This window comes from Vulpes vulpes, chromosome X (genome assembly GCF_048418805.1).
Source record: "Vulpes vulpes isolate BD-2025 chromosome X, VulVul3, whole genome shotgun sequence".
Classification (NCBI taxonomy): domain Eukaryota; kingdom Metazoa; phylum Chordata; class Mammalia; order Carnivora; family Canidae; genus Vulpes; species Vulpes vulpes.
Window position 1 is genome coordinate 61,022,485 of NC_132796.1, and position 24,121 is coordinate 61,046,605.

The 24,121-nt window shown below is 37.2% G+C and overlaps 1 protein-coding gene across 1 annotated transcript in view; it reads left to right on the forward strand.

The window, feature by feature from the left end:
• CYLC1 (cylicin 1) overlaps positions 1–24,121 on the forward strand; it is an 80,912-nt gene that overhangs the window by 43,973 nt on the left and 12,818 nt on the right. The gene's annotated exons all lie outside the window — the stretch shown is intronic.

A 24,121-nucleotide genomic window follows, 5' to 3' on the forward strand; every position in this document is an offset into this window, starting at 1 on the left:
TGGTGTTGAGTTTAATAAGTTCTTTATAGATTTTGGAAACTAGCCCTTTATCTGATATGTCGTTTGCAAATATCCTCTCCCATTCTGTAGGTTGTCTTTTAGTTTTGTTGACTGTATCCTTTGCTGTGCAAAAGCTTCTTATCTTGATGAAGTCCCAATAGTTCATTTTTGCTTTTGTTTCTTTTGCCTTCGTGGATGTATCTTGCAAGAAGTTACTGTGGCCGAGTTCAAAAAGGGTGTTGCCTGTGTTCTCCTCTAGGATTTTGATGGACTCTTGTCTCACATTTAGATCTCTCATCCATTTTGAGTTTATCTTTGTGTATGGTGAAAGAGAGTGGTCCAGTTTCATTCTTCTGCATGTGGATGTCCAATTTTCCCAACACCATTTATTGAAGAGACTGTCTTTCTTCCAATGGATAGTCTTTCCTCCTTTATCGAATATTAGATGACCATACATTTCAGGGTCCACTTCTGGGTTCTCTATTCTGTTCCATTGATCTATGTTTCTATTTTTGTGCCAGTACCACACTGTCTTGATGACCACAGCTTTGTAGTACAACCTGAAATCTGGCATTGTGATGCCCCCAGCTATGGTTTTCTTTTTTAAAATTCCCCTGGCTATTCGGGGTCTTTTCTGATTCCACACAAATCTTAAAATAATTTGTTCTAACTCTCTGAAGAAAGTCCATGGTATTTTGATAGGGATTGCATTAAACGTGTAAATTGCCCTGGGTAACATTGACATTTTCACAATATTAATTCTGCCAATCCATGAGCATGGAATATTTTTCCATCTCTTTGTGTCTTCCTCAATTTCTTTCAGAAGTGTTCTATAGTTTTTAGGGTATAGATCCTTCACCTCCTTGGTAAGGTTTATTCCTAGGTATCTTATGCTTTTGGGTGCAATTGTAAATGGGATTGACTCCTTAATTTCTCTTTCTTCAGTCTCATTGTTAGTGTATAGAAATGCCATTGATTTCTGGGCATTGATTTTGTATCCTGCCACGCTACCAAATTGCTGTATGAGTTCTAGCAATCTTGGGGTGGAGGCTTTTGGGTTTTCTATGTAGAGTATCATGTCATCGGCGAAGAGGGAGAGTTTGACTTCTTCTTTGCCAATTTGAATGCCTTTAATGTCTTTTTGTTGTCTGATTGCTGAGGCGAGGACTTCCAGAACTATGTTGAACAGCAGTGGTGAGAGTGGACATCCCTGTCTTGTTCCTGATCTTAGGGGAAAGGCTCCCAGTGCTTCCCCATTGAGAATGATATTTGCTGTGGGCTTTTCGTAAATGGCTTTTAAGATGTCGAGGAAAGTTCCCTCTATCCCAACACTCTGAAGTGTTTTGATCAGGAATGGATGCTGTATTTTGTCAAATGCTTTCTCTGCATCCAATGAGAGGATCATATGGTTCTTGGTTTTTCTCTTGCTGATATGATGAATCACATTGATGGTTTTACGAGTGTTGAACCAGCCTTGTGTCCCAGGGATAAATCCTACTTGGTCATGGTGAATAATTTTCTTAATGTGTTGTTGGATCCTATTGGCTAGTATCTTGTTGAGAATTTTTGCATCCATGTTCATCAGGGATATTGGTCTGTAATTCTCCTTTTTGGTGGGGTCTTTGTCTGGTTTCGGAATTAAGGTGATGCTGGCCTCATAGAACGAATTTGGCAGTACTCCATCTCTTTCTATCTTTCCAAACAGCTTTAGTAGAATAGGTATGATTTCTTCTTTAAACGTTTGATAGAATTCCCCTGGGAAGCCATCTGGCCCTGGAGTCTTGTGTCTCGGGAGGTTTTTGATGACTGCTTCAATTTCCTCCCTGGTTATTGGCCTGTTCAGGTTTTCTATTTCTTCCTGCTCCAGTTTTGGTAGTTTGTGGCTTTCCAGGAATGCATCCATTTCTTCTAGATTTCCTAATTTATTGGCATACAGCTGTTCATAATATGTTTTTAGAATCGTTTGTATTTCCTTGGTGTTGGTAGTGATCTCTCCTTTCTCATTCATGATTTTATTAATTTGAGTCTTCTCTCTCTTCTTTTTAATAAGGTTCGCTAATGGTTTATCTATCTTATTAATTCTTTCAAAGAACCAACTCCTGGTTCTGTTGATCTGTTCCACAGTTCTTTTGGTCTCGATATCGTTTAGTTCTGCTTGAATTTTAATTAACTGTCTTCTTCTGCTGGGGGTGGGGTCCATTTGTTGCTTTTTCTCTAGTTCCTTTATGTGTAAGGTGAGCTTTTGAATTTGAGTTCTTTCCAGTTTTTGAATGGATGCTTGTATTGCGATGTATTTCCCCCTCAGGACTGCTTTTGCTGCGTCCCAAAGATTTTGAACGGTTGTATCTTCATTCTCATTAGTTTCCATGAATCTTCTCAATTCTTCCTTAATTTCCTGGTTGACCTTTTCATCTTTTAGCAGGATGGTCCTTAACCTCCATGTGTTTGTGGTCCTTCCAAACTTCTTGTTATGATTAAGTTCTAATTTCAAGGCATTATGGTCTGAGAATATACAGGGGACTATCCCGATCTTTTGGTATCGGTTCAGACCCGATTTGTGACCCAGTATGTGGTCTATTCTGGAGAAAGTTCCATGTGCACTTGAGAAGAATGTGTATTCAGTTGAGTTTGGATGTAAAGTTCTGTAGATATCTGTGAAATCCATCTGGTCCAGTGTATCATTTAAAGCTCTCGTTTCTTTGGAGATGTTGTGCTTAGAAGACCTATCTAGTATAGAAAGAGCTAGATTGAAATCACCAAGTATAAGTGTATTATTATCAAAGTATTTCTTCAGTTTGGTTATTAATTGGTTTAAATATTTGGCAGCTCCCACATTTGGGGCATATATATTGAGAATTGTTAAGTCTTCTTGTTGGATAGATCCTTTGAGTATGAGATAGTGTCCCTCTTCATCTCTCACTATAGTCTTCAGGGTAAATTTTAATTTATCTGATATAAGGATGGCTACCCCTGCTTTCTTTTGAGGACCATTTGAATGGTAAATGGTTCTCCAACCTTTTATTTTCAGGTTGTAGGTGTCCTTCTGTCTAAAATGAGTCTCTTGTAGACAGCAAATAGATGGGTCCTGCTTTTTAATCCAGTCTGAAACCCTGCGCCTTTTGATGGGGTCATTAAGCCCATTCACGTTCAGAGTTACTATTGATAGATATGAGTTTAGTGTCATCATATCTATTCAGTCCTTGTTTTTGTGGATTGTTCCACTGAACTTCTTCTTAAAGGGGAGTTTTAAGAGTCCCCCTTAAAATTTCTTGCAGAGCTGGTTTGGAGGTTACATATTCTTTCAGTTCCTGCCTGTCTTGGAAGCTCTTTATCTCTCCTTCCATTTTGAATGAAAGCCTTGCTGGATAGAGTATTCTTGGTTGCATGTTCTTCTCATTTAGGACCCTGAATATATCCTGCCAGCCCTTTCTGGCCTGCCAGGTCTCTGTGGAGAGGTCTGCAGTTACCCTAATATTCCTCCCCATAAAAGTCAGGGACTTTTTTTCTCTTGCTGCTTTAAGGATCTTCTCCTTATCTTTGGAATTTGCAAGCTTCACTATTAAATGTCGAGGTGTTGATCGGGTTTTGTTGATTTTAGGGGGGGATCTCTCTATTTCCTGGATCTGAATGCCTCTTTCCCTTCCCAGATTCGGAAAGTTTTCAGCTAGGATTTGTTCAAATACATATTCTGGCCCTCTGTCCCTTTCGGCGCCCTCGGGAACCCCAATTAAACGTAGGTTTTTCTTCCTCAGGCTGTCATTTATTTCCCTTAATCTATCCTCATGGTCTTTTAATTGCCTGTCTCTTTTTTCCTCAGTTTCCCTCTTTGCCATCAGCTTGTCTTCTATGTCACTCACTCGTTCTTCCACCTCGTCAAGCCTCGTCGTTAGGACTTCTAGCTTGGATTGTATCTCATTTAATTGATTTTTAATTTCTGCCTGATTGGATCTCAATTCTGCAGTCATGAAGTCTCTTGAGTCCTTTATGGTTTTTTCTAGAGCCACCAGTAGCTGTATAATAGTGTTTCTGAATTGGCTTTCTGACATTGAATTGTAATCCATATTTTGTAACTCTGTGGGAGAGAGGGCTGTTTCTGATTCTTTTTTTTGAGGTGAGGTTTTCCTTCTAGTCATTTTGCTCAGTGCAGAGTGGCCAAAAACAAGTTGTATTGGGAAAAGGAGAAAAAGAGAGAGAAGGAAAGAGAAGAGAAAAAGAAAAAAGAGAAAGAAGAAAAAAAAAGGGGGGGTGGGGGACGCAATCAGAAATCAAGAAGAAAGAGAGAAAAGAAAAAAAAAAGCACAAAACAAAACAAAAACAAAACAAAAAAAACACGGGGGAGTATCTTCCGATTCTGTGTTCTTTAAGTCCCTTGACTTCCCCTGGAACTTGTCCTTGTAGCTGGTCTTCTGGGGGAGGGGCCTGCTGTGCTGATTCTCAGGTGTTAGCACTTGGGGGAGCTGCTCTGCCCCTGCCTGGTGCAGGGCTCAGTGGGGGTTGTTCACCCCGTGAGGCCCCGGGAGGAAGCCACAGTGGCGGGGGCAGCTCTGGGACCCTGAAGTCAGCCCCCGCAGTAGCTCCGGGGCTCTCCGTCTGCAGGGCCTGGAGGCTCCCAGGCGGGGCCGCTGATCTGCTCAGTTCCAGGCAGGAGCGTCCTCGCTGTCCTGGGCCCTCCCGGCCTCTGCCTGTCCCGGGGGGAGGCCGGATCCTGGGCTGTGTCCCGGCGCCCTGTGCTCCGGGGCCTGCGCTGTTGGATTCGCGCTCCCGGCGGTGCAGCCTCCTCCGCGGAGCCGCCGCCCGAGCCCCTCCGAGCTGTTCCCGGAGTCGCGCCGCCCCCTCCGGGCTGAGCTTCTTCCTCCGCCCGAGCCGCCGCTGCCGAGCTGTTCCCGGAGCCGCGCCGCCCCCTCCGCGGAGCTTCTTCCTCCGCCCGAGCCGCCGCCGCTGAGCTGTTCCCGGAGCCGCGCAGCCCCCTCCGCGGAGCCGCCGCCCGAGCCCCTCCGAGCTGCTCCGGGTCCCGCCGAGCGCTGCAGCCCTTAGGGAGCTCGGTGCACTCTCGGGGGCGCAGTTCCTCTGTTACTGTCCCAGGGAGCCCGAGGGCATCCCCGCCTTTCTGGGGATCCTGCTCCAATTCCCCGGGAGGCCTTTTCCCCGGGAAGGTCGGTGCAGCTCCTGCTCCTCCAGGACGGGGCTCTCCTGTCCTGGGGACACTCGCCCCGGCCTCAGCCCGGCTCCTCGCGGGGCCCCTCCCCCTTGGAGGCCTTTTGTTTCTTTATTTCTTTTTCCCCGTCTTCCTACCTTGATAGAAGCGCGAACTCTTCTCACTGTAGCGTTCCAGCTGGTCTCTCTTTAAATCTCAGGCTGAATTCGTAGATTTTCAGGATGATTTGAATGTTTTCTAGGTAATTTGTTGAGGACAAGTGACTTGGAGACCCTACTCTGCCGCCATCTTGCCCCTCCCCTCCCATATCCTGATTTTGAAGGTAGTGACCTTATGAAGAAATCTTGTGGTGCCCTGTACTGCAATGTCCCCTGTTCATCACAACCAGGTCCTTTGGGCATGTATCCTATGTGTGTTTTGTGCACCCTACTATTGTGTGTGGGTCTCATTTGCCTTTAGTCCACTCAGCTGCAATGGCCTGTTTTACCTTTTGTGGTCTGAGTTTGGTCCCTGTGCTGTTACGGGGCATGTTTATGGCTGCTCTAGGCTTGTGGTTGGAAAATGTTAATAGTCAGACCATATGCCTGCCCTCAGCCCATTTGTCAGTTATGTGGGCACACAGAACTGTAGAACATTATCCCTTCATTGTCTGCTGAGAGGTTTTGTTGTGAGTGGAACCTACAGAGAAACCAAATGTCTTCTCTCAGTTCATCTTTTGGGGCTGTTGTAGCACAGACCTGATGGATACCATCTGCATTTTCCCCTGAGAATCTTGTTGTTGAGTGGGGCTGGTGGTCAGACCAGATGCCTACCTCCAGTCCATCTGCCAAGACTTCAGTGACCCTGAAATGCTGGGCACCCTTCCTGTGGTGCCCCCTGAGAGGATTTAGTTGGTGGATAGATTCAGCAGTCAGATAAGATGCCTGCAGCTGCAGATGCACTGACGCATAAAGCACTTTCTCTGCACTACTATTTATAAGGTTTGGCTGCTAGGGCTGCAGGAGACCTGGTGTGTGTTGTTGTCTTCCCCTCTCACCAGGTACTGGTCCCTGCAGAGTCTGGGTGCAGAATGACACATAGCAAGAGTTGCTTTGGAGGGACAGCTACTGAGAGGGATGGGTTGGATGGAGTGGATCCAAAGGAAAACGGGGAGCAGTGTGTGTGTGGTGTAAACAAGTTAGATTGAGAGTGTTCATGCTGGTTCCCACAAATTTCCAGCTATCTAGGCTGGGGAAAGATAGAAAAATGATTTCCTACAGCTTTTTTTTTTTTTCTTAGAAAAATCTCCTAAAGATCGCTGCCACTCTAAGGCAGGTTCTGAGATGACTAAATCAATCTCCTTCCCCTAAACTCCAGAAGTCTTTCAAACGGCTGCTTCTGTGCTTTATCATAGTGGGGTTGTTTCTTATGCTGCCTCTTTAAGGGTGGGAGTCAGTTTCTTATTGCCCTCTGGCTTTCTCAGAGCTAAGCCTGATAAGTTTTAAGTTACCCAGAGTTAAACTTTACTGGTTTTAAAACTCATGAAGTTATATCCCACTGTTTTTCAAAACCAAATGTTATGACATTTTATCTTCCCAGTGCAAGCCCCTCATATCTTAGGTGTCTTGTGTGAGGTCTGTTCCTCCCTCTTCTCTCTGTTGTGGTGTTCCTTTCATTTGTGGCTAGTGTCACTGGAAATCTAGTTCATGACCACATCTCCATCCTGCCTACATTTTAAGATGTAGCCTCCTCTCCACTATTAATTAGAATGCCTGTTCTGTGAGGGTTTAGATCATTTTCTGGTTGGTTACAGTAATATGGCTGTTATTTAGGTGTGTCTGTGAATTGAAGTGAGGCTTTGGGGGAGAATCTAGTTAGTGCCTCCTGCAGTTTCTGAAGGCTACCAGCATATATTGACTTTGTGACTAGATCACTCCAGTCTCTGCTATACTGTGATATTGCCTTCTCTATTTCTTTAGTCAAATATCCTTTAGCTTCCCTCTTAAAAAATTGTGATTGCATTTAGGACCCACCTGGATAATCCAAGGTAATATCCTCAACTCAATATTTTAAAATATATATTTTATTATGTATTAGAGAGAAAGAGAGAAGAGCGATAAGAAGAGAGAGAGCACCAGCAGAGGGAGAGGCAGAGGGAGAGGGAGAAGCAGGCTCCCTGCTGATCAGGGAGCCTGATATGAGGCTTAATCCCAGGACCCTAGGATCTGTGACCTGAGCTGAAGGCATATGCTTAATTGACTGAGCTAACCAGTTTACCTCAACTCAAGATTTTTAACCATACCTACAAATTTCATTTATCCATCTAAGGTAACTTACATTAACAAATTCCAGGGATTAGAAAATGAGTATATTTGGGTTTATAATTCCACTTACTACAGTCTGGACTCCAAAGATCCATATCTTTCCCACATGCGAAATAAATTTTTCCCATACCAACATCCCCAAAGTATCAGCTTATCCAAGCTTTAACTCAAGTCCAAAATCCCATTTAAATATAATCAGCTTAAAAGTCTGATATCCTACAATTTAAATATTGTAAGTCAGATGTAGGTTAGATGTTATGTATGATACATCCTGGGGAAATATTTCTATCTGCAAAATTAGGAAACAAATTTTCTGCTCCCCAAATACAATGATTTGACAAGATAGGATTAAATTTTTCAACACTCCATTTCCAAAAGGGAGAAAATAGAAAGTACAAAGTATTTTGACCCTGAACAATTTCTTTTTTTTTTTTTTTGACCCTGAACAATTTCTAAATCCAACTGGGCAAACTCCATTCAGTGTTCATGCCTAGGAATAATTCACAGTGGTTTGAGGCTCCACCCTCTAGAGCCTTCAGCTTTGCCCTCAGAATCATTTTTCCTCTTCCTATAAAGGTATCACCTGTTTGTAACTAAGTAGTTTTCTTAACCTGTTTCCTGTCTACAGAATTTTGGCAGTTTAATGATCTTTCATTTTCCTGTCTCTGTCCCTTTAGGTCCAAGTGGGAAAGATATATAACATTCTTTAAAATATGTGTGGGTTTCTCATGGCATATGAGAATTTATGCCATTAGACAAGATGCTCCTCCACATATACTTCTTGATTAATCTCATCTCTATTCCTGACATTTGCTGAGATGGATAAGTGGATCCATGACTCATATGTCTAATATTTTCTTCACTAAGAAACATTGTCTAGCCAACTCTTGATTTTCTCTCCAGAGCACACTTTCCTACCAGTGAACCTCTTAATTTTAGAATGTATTGGAATCTGGATAAAGTGAGAATTTCCCAAATTATCAAGTCCTGATTTTCAGGAAAATTGTTTTATTGCTTTCCTTTCACACTCTACTATAAGCAGAACCTTTGAGCTTTGCTTGATAATCTCAGATAAGTGTCTGTTTATCACTTATAAATTCTGCTTCCCATGTAACCATAGAATACAAATCACCTATGTTTTTAGAACTATATAAAGTATCCTCTTTCTCCAGTCTTCAACAAAACGTTCTTCTACTTCCTCATCAATACTCACTTACTATATTTTTTCTATTTTTCATAACTTTTTATTTAGTGGTGCTTCAGTGGCTCAGTTGGTTGTGTATCCCTTTGACTCAGGTCATGATCTCAGGCTCCAGAGATTGAGCCCTGCATTGGAATTCCTGTTCAGTGAGAAGGCTGCTTTTCCCTCTCCGTCTGACCCTTCTCTCCACCAGTGTGCCCCTCCCGTCTCAAACAAACAAATAAATAAATACTTTAAAATTTTTATTTAAATTCAATTTAATTAATATATACAGTATTATCAGTTTCAGAGGTAGAATTTAGTGAATCATCAGTTGCATATAATAGCCAGTGTTCATGACATCAAATGCCCACTTTAATGCCCATCACCCAGTTACCCTGTCCCTCAACTCACCACCCCTCCAGCAAATCTCACTGTGTTTCCTATAGTTAAGAATCTCTTATGGTTTGCCTCCCTCTCTTTTTATCTTATTTTATTTTTTTCTTCACTTCACCCATGTTCATCTGTATTGTTTCTTAAATATCTATGGTATTTGTCTTTCCCTTTCTCTGACTGACTTATTTCTCTTAGCATAATACACTCTAGTTCTATCCACATCATTACAAATGACAAGATTTCACTCTTTTTGATGGCTGAGTTATATATAGATATAGATAGATATAGATATAGATATAGATATAGATATAGATATAGATGGTATAGATATATATCTTTATCCATTCATCTGTCAATGGACATCTGGGATTTTTCCATAGTTTGGCTCTTGTGGACATTGCTTCTATAAATATTGGGGCATATGCCCCTTTGAATCACTATGTTTGCATCTTTTGGATAAATGCAATTGCTGGGTCATAGGATAGTTGTGTTTTTAATTTCTTGAGGAACCTCCATAGTGTTTTCCAGAGTTGCTGTGCCAGTTTGCATTTCTACCAACAGTGTAAGAGGGTTGCCCTTTGTCTCCATCCTCACCAACATCTGTTGTTTCCTGACTTGTTAATTTTAGTCATAGTCATTCTGACCAGCATGAGGTGATATCTCATTGTGGTTGTGATCTGTATTTCTTAATCTTAAAAAAAATAATCTTTATGTCTTCTTTTACGTATACCTTTTATAATCCACTGAAACAATATTTGTCTCATATTTTATTTTACTTTATCTGCTTAAGATTTCTAATTTTATTCATTTTAAATATTTGTTTTTTATTTTAATTTCAGTATAGTTAATATATAATGCTATATTACTTTCAGATGTACAATGTAGTCTCCATTTTTATTTATCTTTTATTATTTTGTTTTGCTTCTTAAATTTCACATATAAGTGAGATCATATGGCATTTGTCTTTCTCTGATTGTCTTATTTCATTTAGCATTATACCCACCAGATTAATGAATCTTATTGCAAATGTAAGCATTTCATTATTTTTGATGGCTGTATAATATTCCACTGAATATATGTAATGTCTTCTTTACCTCTATATCCATTGATAGACACTTGTGTTGCTTGCATAATTTTGTTAAACTTGGTTATTATAAATAATATTGCAATAAACATAGGGAGACATATATTTTTTTAGAATTAGTGTTTTAATATTCTTTGGGAAAATACCTAGTAGTAGATTTTATACGATCACATGGTAATCCTATTCTTAATTTTTTGATGATCTCCATACTGTTCTTCACAGTGACTGCACCAGTTTGTATTCCCATAAAGTGTATATTAGGGTTCTTTTTACTCTACATCTTCACCAACATTTATTCCTGTGTTTTTTATTTTAGCCATTATGATACGCATGAGGTGATATCTCATTGTGGAGAGGAAGAGAGAGAGCGAGTAGGGAGAGAAGCAGAGAGAGAGAATCTCAAGCAGACTGTCCACTGAGAACAGATTCCAATGTGTGGCTTGTTTCCACAACCCTGAGATCATAACATGAGCCAAAATCAAGAGTGAGGCACCTAACTGAGTCACCAAGGTGCACCTCATTATGGTATTGATTTGCATTTTCCTGAAGTTAATGTCATTGAGCATCTTTGCACATCTATTGGCCATCTGTATGTCTTCTTGAGAGATACATTTGTTCATTTCTTCTGCCCATTTTTCATTGGATTATTTATTGTTTTGGTGTTGAGTTTTATAATTTTTTGTATATTTTAGAGACTAACCCTTTATCAGATATATCATTTACAATTATCTTCTCTGTTCAGTAAGTTGTATTTTAGATTTTTGTTGATTGTTTCCTTCCTGTGCAGAACTCTATTGATTTGTTTTATGTATCCCAATAGTTTATTTTTGCTTTAGTTTCCTTGCCTCAGGAATAATAGATTTAAAAAATGTTGCTAAAAATTGTTTAAAAGTTAAAAAATTAAAAAATTAAATAAAAAAATTAAAAAAAATGTTGCTATGGCCAGTGTCAGAGAAATTACTGCCTGTGCTCTCATCTAGGAATTTTATGTCTTCAAGTCATACATTTAGATTTTATTCCAGTTGAAGTTTATTTTTTTAAGATTTTATTTATTTATTCATGAGAGACACAGAGAGAAAGAGAGTCAGAGACACAGGCAGAGGGAGAAGCAGGCTCCATACAGGGAGCCCGCCATGAGACTTCACCCTGGGTTTCCAGGATCATGCCCTGGGCTGAAGGCGGCGCTAAACCGCTGAGCCACCCGGGCTGCCCGAGTTTATTTTTGCATATGATGTGAAAAAGTGATTCAGTTTCATTTTTCCCTTTCATTTAGCTGCCCCATTTTCTCAACACCATTTGCTGAAGAGGCTATATTTTCCCATTGTATATTCTTACCACATTTGTCAAAGAATAATTGGCCATGCAATCGTTTTATTTGTGGGCATTATTTCCTGTTCTGTTGATCTATGTATCTTTTGTTTTTGTTTTTGTTTTGTTTTGTTTTACCACAATATACTGATTTTTTTTAATATACTGTTTTGATTATTGCAGCTTGGCCACATTATCTTGAATGCTAAGACTGTAATACCTCCAGTTTCATTCTTTTTCAAGATTGCTTTGCTATTCATATTATCTTTTATTTCCATGCTAATGATAAAATTATTTATCCTAGTACTGTGAAAAACGGAGTTGGTATTTTGATATGGATTACATTAAATTTGTAGATTACTTTGTGTAGTACGGTCATTTTAACACTATTTGTTCTAATCTATGAGCATGGAGTATCTTTTCATTTGAGTTGTCTTCACTTTCTTTTATCAGTGTTTTATAGTTTTCAGAAGACAGGTCTTTCCCCTCATTGGTTAAGTTTATTCCTAGATATTTTATTATTTTTGGTGCAATTGTAAATGGGATTATTTTCTTAAGTTCATTTTCTGCTGCTTTATCATTAGTATATGGAAATGAAATGGATTTTTGCATATTTATTTTGTATCCTGTGATCTTATCAATTCTAGTAGTTTTTATGGAGTCTTTAGGGTTTTCTAAATATAATATGTCATCTGCAAATAATGAAATATTTACTTCATCCTTACTAGATGTCTTTTATTTTTTCTCCTTCTGATTGTTATAGATAAGTCTTCCAATACTGTGTTGAATAAGAGTGATAATAGTGGACATTATCATCTTGTTCCTGGTCTTAGGGAAATTATCTCATTTTTCCCCTTTGAATATGTTGTTAACTGTGGGCTTTTCATAAATGGCCATCATTATGTTGAAGTATGTTCCTACTTTACTGAGTATTTTTACAATTAATGGATGTTGTAATTTGTCAAATACTTTTCTGCATCTATTGAAATAATCATATGATTTTTAAATTTTTTTCTCTTCTTATGTGATGTATCTCATTGATAAATTTGTAAACATAGGACCACCCTTTTATCTCTAGAATGAATTCCACTTGATTGTGATAATGATTTTTAAATGTATTTTTGGTTTCGGTTTACTAGTATTTGGTTGAGGATTTTTGCATCTAAGTTCCTCAGAGATACTGTCCTTTAGTTCTCTATCTATCTATCATCTATCTATCTATCTATCTATCTATCTATCTATCTATCTATCTATCATCTATCTATCTATCATCTATCATCATCATCATCATCTATCATCTATCTATTATCTATCTATCTATCTATCTATCTATCTATCTATCATCTATCTATATATATATATCATCTATCTAGTATTAAGGTTATGCTGCTTTTATAGAATGAACTTGGAATGTTTCCATCCTCTTCTATTTGTTAGAGTAGTTTAAGAAGAATAGGTGTTAACTTTTCTTTACATGTTTGGTAGAATTCACCCGCAAAATTCTCTGGTCCTGGAATTGTGTTGGGAATTTTTAAATTACTGATTCAATATAATTGCTGTTAATCTATCTGTTCAAATTTTCTATCTCTTCCTGGTTCATATTTGGGGGGTTATATGTTTGCAGGAATGTATCCATTTCTTCTAGATTTTCCAATTGGTTGATATATAATTTTTCATAATATTATCTTATACTCCTTTGTATTTCTGTAATGTTGATTGTTATTTCTTCTTTTTCATTTCTTATTTTGTTTATTTGAATTCTCTGTCTCCATCTCTCTGTTTTCCTATGACTCTAGCTAAAGTTCTATCAATTTTGTTAATATTTTCAAAGAACCATGTTCTGGTTTCATTGATCTATATTATTATTATTGGTGTTGTTATTTTTTAGTTTCTATTTAATTTATCATTTCCCTAATCTGTGCTATTTATTTTCTTCTACTGATTTGGAGTTTCACTTTTTCTTCTTTTTCCAGTACCTTTAGATGCAAGGTTTATTTTAGATTTTTATTGCTACTTGAGATAGTCTTGTATTGCAATAAACTTCCTTGTTACAACAGCATGTGCTGGATCTCTAAAATTTTTTATCATTATCTTTTCTGTTTCACTTGTTCCCATGGATTTTCTACTATCCTCTTTGATTTCTTGGTTGATCCATTCATTGTTTAGTAGCTTTTTATTTAACCACCATGTATTTTTATTCTTCTAGATTATTTTTTGTGTTTGATTTTTAGTGTCATAGCATTATGGTCATAAAAGATGCATAGTATGACTTTGATCTTTTTTAATTTGTTGAGACTTATTTTGGGGTCTAATATGTGATCTATTTTGGAGAGTTTTCAATGTACACTTAAAAGAATGTGTACTCTGCTGTTTTAGGATAGAATGTTCTGAATATTTCTAGTAGATCTATCTGATCCAGTGTGTCATTCAAGGCCACTGTTTCCTTGCTGACTTTCTGTTTGGATAATTTACCCATTGAAGAAAGTGGAGTGTTAAAGTTCCCTAGTATTATAGTATTAATATCAATTACTTCCTTTATGTATGTTAATAGCTACTTTACATACCTGGTGCTTTCATGTTGGGTGCATACATATTAACAATTGTGATATCTTCTTGGTGAATTTTTCCTTTTATGATTATGTCGTCCTTCTTTGTGTCTTATCACAGTACTTGTTTTAAAGTATATTTTGTCTGATATAAGTAATCCTACCCTGATGCTCCTTCCATTTGCATGATAATTTTTTCCATCTTTTCACTTTCAATCTCTATGTGTCTTCAGGTCTGAAATGAGTTTCTTGTGGGCAGTCTACAGATGGACCTTGCTGTTTTACCCATTCTTCACCCTATGTCTTTGGATTATGGTGTTTAGTCCATTAATATTAAAATTATCAGTAGGCATGCACTTGACATTTTGTCATTTGTTTTATGGTCGTTTTTGTATTTCTCCTTTGTTCCTTTATTCTCTTCCTCTTCTCACTGTTTGTTGGATTTTTATCATATATTTGTATTCTTTTTTATTTATTTATTTTCGCATATCTATTACTGGGTTTTGATTTGCCATTACCATTAACTGTATATAATATCTTATACATATAGCAGTCAATATTATGTTGATAGTCACTTAAGTTTATATCTGTTCTTTGCTACTCTCCCTCCTAATGTTTTTGGTATATGGTGTCATATTTCATATGCTTTTATTTTGTAAATCCCATGACTGACATTTATAGATATACTGAATTTTACTGCTTTTGCACTTCCTAAATTTTTACTCCTACTTATGGCCTTTCTTTTCCATATTAACATTTATTAGAGCACTGGTTTAGTTGTCATGAATTCCTTTAAATTTTGTCTGGGAAAAAATTTGTCTGAGAAACTCTTTATCTTTCTTTTTTTTTTAAATGATTGCCTTGTTCGATAAAGTACTCTTGATTGCAGAGATTTTTTTATTATTGTAAATATATTATGGCACTTTCTTCTGGCCTCAAAATTTCTGCTTAAAAATACATTGATTATCTTATGGATTTCTTTGAATGTAACTGTTTTCTCATGCTGTTTTAAAAATTCTCTCTTAATCCATACTTTTTTTTTTTGTAATTTTAATTTATATGAGTCTTTTTTGTGGATGCTCCTCAAATAAATTTTCTGCCCCCTTTTATCTCTTCTTCTGGGATCCTACAATGCAAATATTATTATACCTGATGATGTTTCTGAGTTCCCTTAATAGTTTTCCTTTCTCTCTCTCTCTCTCTCTCTCTCTCTCTCTCTCTCTCTCTCCTGTTCTGCTTGGTTGATTTGTCATTATTCTTACAGTTCTCTGTTCTTTCTGCTTCCTTTTATCTACTATATATTCCATTTGTGTATTTTTAATTTCAGTTATTGAGTTTTTCATCTCTGATTGGTTCTTTCTTATGTTTTATTACCTTTTGTTGAGGGTATCACTGAGGTCCTCCATTCTTTACTCAAGTAAAGTGAGTATTTTTATAACCATTATTTTAAATTCTTTCATCAGTGATATCACTTCTCTATTTTGCTTAGCTTTCTTGCTGTCATTTTGTCCTATTCTCTCATTTGGGACATATTTCTCTATCTCCTCATTTTGCTAACTCTGTGTCTGTTCCTATATTTTAGGAAACTCCTCTACCTCTCTTGCTCTTCTAAGTAGTGGCTTTATGATTGAGAGGTCTTGTAGTGCCCAGCAATGCAATATCCCCTGTTTGCCAAAACCTGGAACTTCAGGGATGTTTCCTGTGTTGCTTCTTGTACCCTACTGTTGTGACTGTACCATGTTTGCCTTTAGTACAGTCATCTGCAATGGCTCTTTTTGCCTATAGTGGGAAGTATTTGATCCTTGGGTTGTTAATGAGCCACTATAGGGCTGCCTTATGCTTGAGTTGATTCAGACCATGTGTTTGCCAGAGATTGAGTAACACTGAAGTGCAGGGTATTTTTCCTGTTTTGTCCCCTCAAAAGCTTTCATTTGTGGGCAGGGCCTGCAGTCAGACCTGATGTCTGCCCCCCAGTCCAGTTCTTGGGTCATCATTGGACTGATATGTAAAGTTATCTTCCCCTCTCAAAAGACCAGGAGTCATTTTGGGGTAGTGCTGACTCCAGGTGGGGTTGCTTGCACACTGCCTAGCTTCTGGCACTTATTTGATAGGCTGTGGCCAAGGGCTTGTTGGAAAGAACAAGTCCACAGAGAACATGGGATCAGGAAACACAGTGCCAGCAAGTTCTGCACACTTCTGCTACTGAAGAAGACCTGCAGCTGCATGAGAAAATCCCTGCTGAGGCTTAAATGGTGGGGATGATTATGCAGGAGCACATAAGGATGGGGTAGATTCTTAGCAAGCAAGGTGGAGAGTGTGTGTACTGACTTACTTCCTGCTATTTCCCTTGTATATAGGCTGGGGTGTGGGGAAAGGAAATGGTACCTGCCAGCTCTTTTGTTCTTGAAGTTCCCCATAGGTCCCTGCCCTCCAGCACATGCTCTGAGATTAGTAAATAAATGTCCTTGCTGTATACCCCAGGTATTTTGAAAACTTCTGTTTCTATGCTGTATCTCAATAAGGTTGTTTATTGTGCTTTAAGGGCAGGGACTCTGCCCTCGTAGCTCTTCCAGAGCTGAACCTCTGATTTTTAAAATTCCAGATATTAATTCTCACTGATTATTAGGCCTCTCTGGTTTCCAAAGCCAAACGTTAGGGTGATTTGTCCTCCTCATGTGGGTCCTTCCATGCCTGGGGTGCCTGGGGTGGAGTCTGGTCCTCTACCCTTTTTGTGCCCAAAGCCTCCTTCCCTCCCAAGGACAATCCTGCAGGTCTGTTTGACTGCATCTCCACTCTTTCTACCGGCTTTTATGTGGCTTATTTTCTACATTTAGCTGTGGAGAGTCTGTTCTTCTGATCATTGGGTCATTTGTAGTTTATTTACACTGAGGTGAATGTTATCTAGTAGTATCTGTGGGATGAGATGAGTTTAGGATCGTTCTACTCCACCATCTTCCCTAGAAATTAGACATTTTTACCTTTTAAGTGGTATATTTAGTCCATACACTTCTTTTTTAGTTTATTTATTTATTTTTTTGGTTAGTACACATGACATGATATCTACCCTCTTATCAAATTTTTAAGTATACAACATAGTATCATTAACTATGCATACTACGTTATATATCAGATATTCAAAACTTTATCTTACTCCATTTACATTTAATGCAAGTACTTTACATTGGATTTAAATTTAACATCTCATTATTTATTTCTCCTACAATTGTGCTCTTTTTTCTCCTTCTTGCTTTTCTCTATATTTTAATTATATCATTATCCTTTATAATTTTAATTACATTTACCCTCTATTATCTTATTAATTGTGCATTCTTTTATTATTCTTTTGTGGTTTTTCTAGAAATTAAACATAATCCTTTGATTTATTAGAGTTTGGGACAAATTAATATTTTTGCACTCCCCAGATAATGCAAGCAACTTATACTTTAATTCCACTTATTCAACCCACATTTCCTACTATAAGCTTTATTTTTCATGAATTTTTATTTTATTTTAAGTTCAACCAGTTATTATTCTTATTTACAAATGCCTAATATTTATATTCTACACTCATATATTTGCTCTCTTTGGTGCTCCTTATTTGGCTTTGTATTAATTGTATCATCTTGTATCATTTCCTCCTACCTGAAGAATCTCCTATTTTTTAAATTTTTTTAAAGATTTTGTTTATTTATTAATGAGAGACACACACAAACACACACACACACAGAGATAGAAAGAGAGAGAGAGAGGCAGAAACACAGGCAGAGGGAGAAGCAGGCTCCATGCAGGGGGCCTGACGTGGACTCAATCCTGGGTCTCCAGGATCACACCCTGGGCTGAAGGCAGGCTCTAAACTGCCTGAGCCACCAGGGCTGCCCAAGAATCTCCTATTTTAATTCTTTTAGTGTTTCTGCTGGCAATGAAATTCTTACAATTTTTGTTTGTGCATATATATATATATAATATATATAAATATATATTACGATCATTTCTGAGGAAATTTTGCTGTATTTAACTCCTATATTAGCAGTACTTTTTCTTTCAGGACGTTAAAAATATAATTTCATTGTCTTCTGGCTTTTATATTCATTACTTATTTATGTGAAGATATAGTTAGGATCACCTATGTATCAAATGAGTATACACATAATCATGTATAATGTAAAAAATAATAATAATTTGCTATGATATGAAGATAACTACTCAGTCATTTTACTATATTTGAATTTCCAATAAGTTGACACTGAAGCCACATCTATTTAAGCAGACATGTCATGATATTTGGCTAAATTGTTCCTTGCTTCACTGTTCCCTGATTTCCTCTTCTAGTATACTCCAAAATAAGATGCTTGTTCAAGGCGATCCATAGAAATATGGAAACAGGATTTAGATAATCAATTTATGTTTTTTATTTCCTCTTTAAATATGTTCTATCTTTATGTATAATTTATAAAATATATTACAAAAATATGAACTCTACACACGTATACTAAGTTACTATCAAAGAAAGTTGGAAAAGTACTTTAGGCTGTAGGAAAAAGAAAAGTCAAAATCAATGCAGGTGCAAAGACTGTTTCCCAACTATGAAAACAGCAATCCAGTTAAGTATGTCAAACCTACAATCTGTTAAATTTTCAAGAACCTAGGCCATAATATCATCTAGCTAGTGAATAAATATTTTTTTTTCAAAATAGACTATTAGGGGATACCTGGGTGGCTCAGTAGTTCAGCACCTGCCTTTGGCCCTGGTTGTGATCCTGGAGACCCGGGATCGAGTCCCACATCAGGCTCCCTGCATGGAGCCTGCTTCTCCCTCTGCCTGTGTCTCTGTCTCTCTCTCTCCCTCTGTCTCTCTTTCTCTCTGTCTGTATCTCATGAATAAATAAATAAAATATTTAAAAAAAACAAAATAGACTAATAGATCAGCTGCCTTTTAGAAAATCAAAACCACAAATTTGAATATTTCAGAAACCTATGTTGTTTCTCTTCAAGTTCATTTACATAATTGGTTCTTAACCAGAAGTAAGTATCCAAATCACCTAAGAGTGTTTTATTTTTGTTTTAAAATTTTAAGAGTTTATTTATTTATTTGTTATTTATCTGTTTGTTTATTAAGTTAGTTATTTAAGAGAGAAAAAGAGAATGGGCAGGGGGGAATGGGAGAGGGAATCTAAATTAGATTCCATGCTGAGCACAGAGCCTGATGTGGGGCTCTATCCCATGACCTTGAGTTCATGACTTAGAGATCATGACCTGACGGAAACCAGGTTAAGTTGGAGGCTTAACCAACTGAACCACCCAGGTGGCCCACCTAGAAGAGTTTTTCGTTAAATTTATTTATGAGAGAGAGAGAGAGAGAGAGAGAGAGAGAGAGAGAAAGAGAGGCAGAGACACAGGCAGAGGGAGAAGCAGGCTCCACGCAGGGAGCCTGATGCAGGACTCGATCCTGGAACTCCAGGATCATGCCCTGGGCCAAAGGCAGGCAGGCATGCAACCACTGAGCCACCCAGGGATCCCCTAGAAGAGTTTTAAAATGCAGACTTCATTAAGTCACACCCAGAGTTTCTATTTCAAGGGTTTAGGAGCTTTTGTCAGGCATGTTCACATTTTTTAATTTTGAAGTTTATATCTAGTTAAGAACCACTGTATTAGATATTATTTTAGTGTATCTAAAATTTTTCTTAAGTAAGTCAGTAGTAATTTAATGATGAGTATGGACCAGGTTTTGTACTGGATACTAGAGCTTTACTTACGAAATGAACATAGATTTGACACAAACAGTTAAATAAGTGGCTAATTATAAAAATAAAATTAAAAGTTACATTTACTAACTTGATAATTAATTAATTTAAGTCAGTTAAAAAATGAAGCTCTGGAATCTATGTGTATATAAGTACAATCTTGGAATTAGCAATGGTCACAACTCACTGTCCCTGCTAACTAATTATGATGTAGCTTTTTAAAAACAAATTACACTATGTGTATACTCAATAAACACCATCATTATTACCAAATCCAATGGGTACTTTTTGAATGGAATTATTATAGAGCATTTTTTTCTTGTGTGGAGAAAAAGTTCAAAATACAGATCAACACTTATCTTTGCCCCTTTCAGATGACATTGGTAGTTTAAGTTTTGAGAACTCCAAAAAGTTGTTGGATTTTTTTTCAAAATGTATTTAGTACATTTAGAAAATAGGTGAATTTCTACTTGTTTAGACTTTTTTCATTAGAAAATTGGAGGAGTCTGGTTTGATTTGGTGTTCTATATTATATTAATTTTAGAATTTGTCAAATTTGTGTTTTTATTTCAGCTCTTGATCCATAGTTTATTTTTCCTCAAGTTCATGGTGAAAAATATACTTTTGTTTTTCTATTAATTTCATTTAGAGGTGGGAACAGTGATGTGATTTATAGGTAGACATTCTTAGAAAATGGAGGTCAGGGAATGCATAAGATTTCTCAAACTGATGATTCCAGTCCAAGATGTTAATGTTGGAATACCCTGAACTCACCTCCTCTATGGAAAACAGGCTAGAATTACACTAATACCAAAACCAAATACATTTTTAAAAAGAAAAATACATGTCAATTTACCTAATGAACACAGAAACAAAAACTCCCCCCAAAATATTAGCAAACTGTATACAAAAATACATTATAAGATCATCCACCACAATCAAATTAGATTTATTTTGGTTATGCAAGGGTGGTCTAATATTGGTCAATCAATCAACATAACACACTACAACAAAACAAAGAAAAAAATCATATTGTCATTTCAATATATGCAAAAAAAGCTCCTCTGACAGAATACAACATACAATCATGATAAAAACTCTCAAGAAAGTGGGTTTAGAGGGAACATATCTCAACGTAATAAAAACCATATATGAAAAGTACACAGCTAACATCATACTCAAAGGTGAAAAACTAACAGCTTTTGCTCAAAATCAGAAATAAGACAGAGATGTCTAACTTCACCATTTTATTTAGCATAGTACTGAAGTCTTATCCACAGCAATCATGCAAGTAAAAGAAATAGGAGGCTTTCATATTGGTAAAGATGTTAAACTTTCACTGTTTGGAAATGTTATGAATTTAGAATACAAATCTAAAAGATTCCATAAAAAAAACCTACTAGAACTGATAAATATATTTAGTAAAGTTGCAGGTTACAAAATTGATACCAATAAATCAGTAGTATTTCTACACCCTAATAACAAAGTAGTAGGAAGAGATATTAAGAAAAATACATAATTTGCAATTGCACCCCAAATTATAAAATCTGTAAAAATGAACTTAATTAAGGAGTTGAAAGCCTGTACTCTGAAATCTAGAAAACACTGATGAAAGATAATGAAGATGACACAAATGGGAAGATATTTTATGCTAATGGAGAACCAGCATTGTTATAATGAACGTACTCCCCAAAACAATCTACAGATTAAGCAAATCCCTAACAAAATGCCAACATTTTTCACAGTGCTAGACAAATAATAATAAAATTTCGATGAAACTATAAAAGACTCCAAATAGCCAAAGCAGTCTTGAGGAAAAAAAATAAGAAAACTAGAGATATCTCAATTCCAGATTTCAAGATACACTATATCTTTAATTTTTTTTACTTTTTTTTGTATATGTATTTTATTGGAGTTCAATTTGCCAACATATAGCATAACACCCGCTGCTCATCCCGTAAAGTGCCCCCATCAGTGCCTGTCACCCAGTAACCCCATCCCCCTGCCCACCTTCCTTTCCACTACCCCCTGTTCATTTCCCAGAGTTAGGAGTCTGTCATGTTCTGTCACAGTCTCCGATATTTCCCACTCATTTTCTCTCCTTTCCCCTTGATTCCCTTTCAGTATTTTTTTTTATATTCCCCAAAAGAATGAGACCATATAATGTTTGTCCTTCTGCAGTTGACTTACGTCACTCAGCAAATTACCCTCCAGTTCTATCAACATTGAAGCAAATGGTGGGTATTTGTTGTCTCTAATGACTGAGTAATATTCCATTGCATGTGTATGTAAATATATATGTACATATATGTGTGTATATGTGTACATATATATATATATATATATGTATCACATCTTCTTTATCTTTCAATGGACATCGAGGAACCTTCCAAAGATTGGCTATTGTGGACATTGCTGCTATAAACATCAGGGTGCAGGTGTCCTGCCATTTATTTCACTGCATCTATATCTTTGAGGTAAATCTCCAGCAGTACAATTGCTGGATCATAGGGCAGATCTATTTTTAACTCTTTGAGGAAACTCCACACAGTTTCCCAGAGTGGCGGTACCAGTTCACATTCCCATAAACAGTGAGAGAGGGTTCCCCTTTCCCCACATCCTCTCCAGAATTGTTATTTCCTGTCTTGTTAATTTTCACCATTCTCAATGATGAGAAGTGGTATCTCATTGTGATTTTGATTTGGGTTTCCTTAATGGCAAGGGAGGCAGAGCATTTTGTCATGTGTTTGTTGGCCATGTGTATGTCTTCTTTGGTGAAGTTTCTGTTCATGTCTTTTGCCCATTTCATGATTGGATTGTTTGTTTCTTTGCTGTTGAGTTTAATAAGTTCTTTAGAGATCTTAGATACTAGCCCTTTATCTGATACGTCATTTGCAAATATCTTCTCCCATCCTGTAGGTTGTCTTTGATTTTTGTTGACTGTTTCTTTTCCTGTGCAGAAGCTTTGTATCTTGATGAAGTTCCAATAATTCATTTTTGCTTTTTTCCCCTTGCCTTCATAGATGTATCTTGCAAGAAGTTGCTGTGACCAAGTTCAAAAAGGGTGTTGCCTGTGTTCTCCTCTAGGATTTTGAGGCATTCATGTCTCTCATTAAGATCTTTCATCTATTTTGAGTTTATCTTTGTGTATGGTGTAAGAGAATGATCTAGTTTCATTCTTTTGCACATGGCTGTCCAATTTTCCCAGCACCATTTATTGAGGAGATGGTACGTTTTCCAGTGGATAGTTTTTCCTGCTTTGTCGAATATTAGTTGAGCATAGAGTTGAAGTACCATTTCTGTATTCTCTATTCTGTTCCATTGATCTATGTGTCTGTTTTTATGCCAGAACCACACTGTCTTGATGATCACAGCTTTGTAGTACAAATTGAAATCCGGCATTGTGGTGCCCCCAGCTCTGGTTTTCTTTTTCAATATTCCCCTGGCTATTCGGGGTCTTTTCTGATTCCACACAAATTTTAAGATGATTTCTTCCAACTATCTGAAGAAGGTCCATGGTATTTTGATAGGGATTGCATTAAACATGTAAATTGCCCTGGGTAGAATAGACATTTTCACAATATTAATTCTTCCAATCCAAGAACATGGAATATTTTTCCATCTCTTTGTGTCTTCTTCAATTTCTTTCAGAAGTGTTCTGTGCTTTTTAGGGTATAGATCCTTTACCTCTTTGGTTAGGTTTATTCCTAGGTATATTATGCTTTTGGGCACAAAAGTAAATGGGATTGATTCCTTAATTTCTCTTTCTTCAGTCTTATCATTAGTGTATAGAAATGCCAGATTTCTGGGCATTGATTTTGTATCCTGACACATTGCCAAATTGCTGTATGAGTTCTAGCAGTCTTCGGGTAGACTCTCTTGGGTTTTCTATGTACAGTGTCATGTCATTTGCAAAGACGGAGAGTTTGTCTTCTTCTTGGCCAATTTGAATGTCTTTTATTTCTTTTTGTTGTCTTATTGGTGAGCCTAGGACATCTAGTACTATGTTGAAAAGCAGTGGTGAGAGTGGACATTCTTGTCTTGTTCCTGATCTTAGGGGAAAGGCTCCCAGTGTTTCCCCATTGAGAATGATATTTGCTGTGGGCTTTTCATAGATGGCTTTTAAGATGCTGAGGAATGTTCCATCTATCCCTACACTCTGAAGAGTTTTGATCAGGAATGGATGCTGTATTTTATCAAATGCATTCTCTGCATCTATTGAGAGGATCATATGGTTCTTGTTTTTCCTCTTGTTGATATTATCTATCACATTGATTGCTTTACATGTGTTGAACCAGCCTTGCATCTTGGGGATAAATCCCACTTGGTCATGGTGAATAAATTGCCCAATTTATCCTATTGGCTAGTATCTTGTTGAGAATGTTTGCATCTGTGTTCATCAGGTACA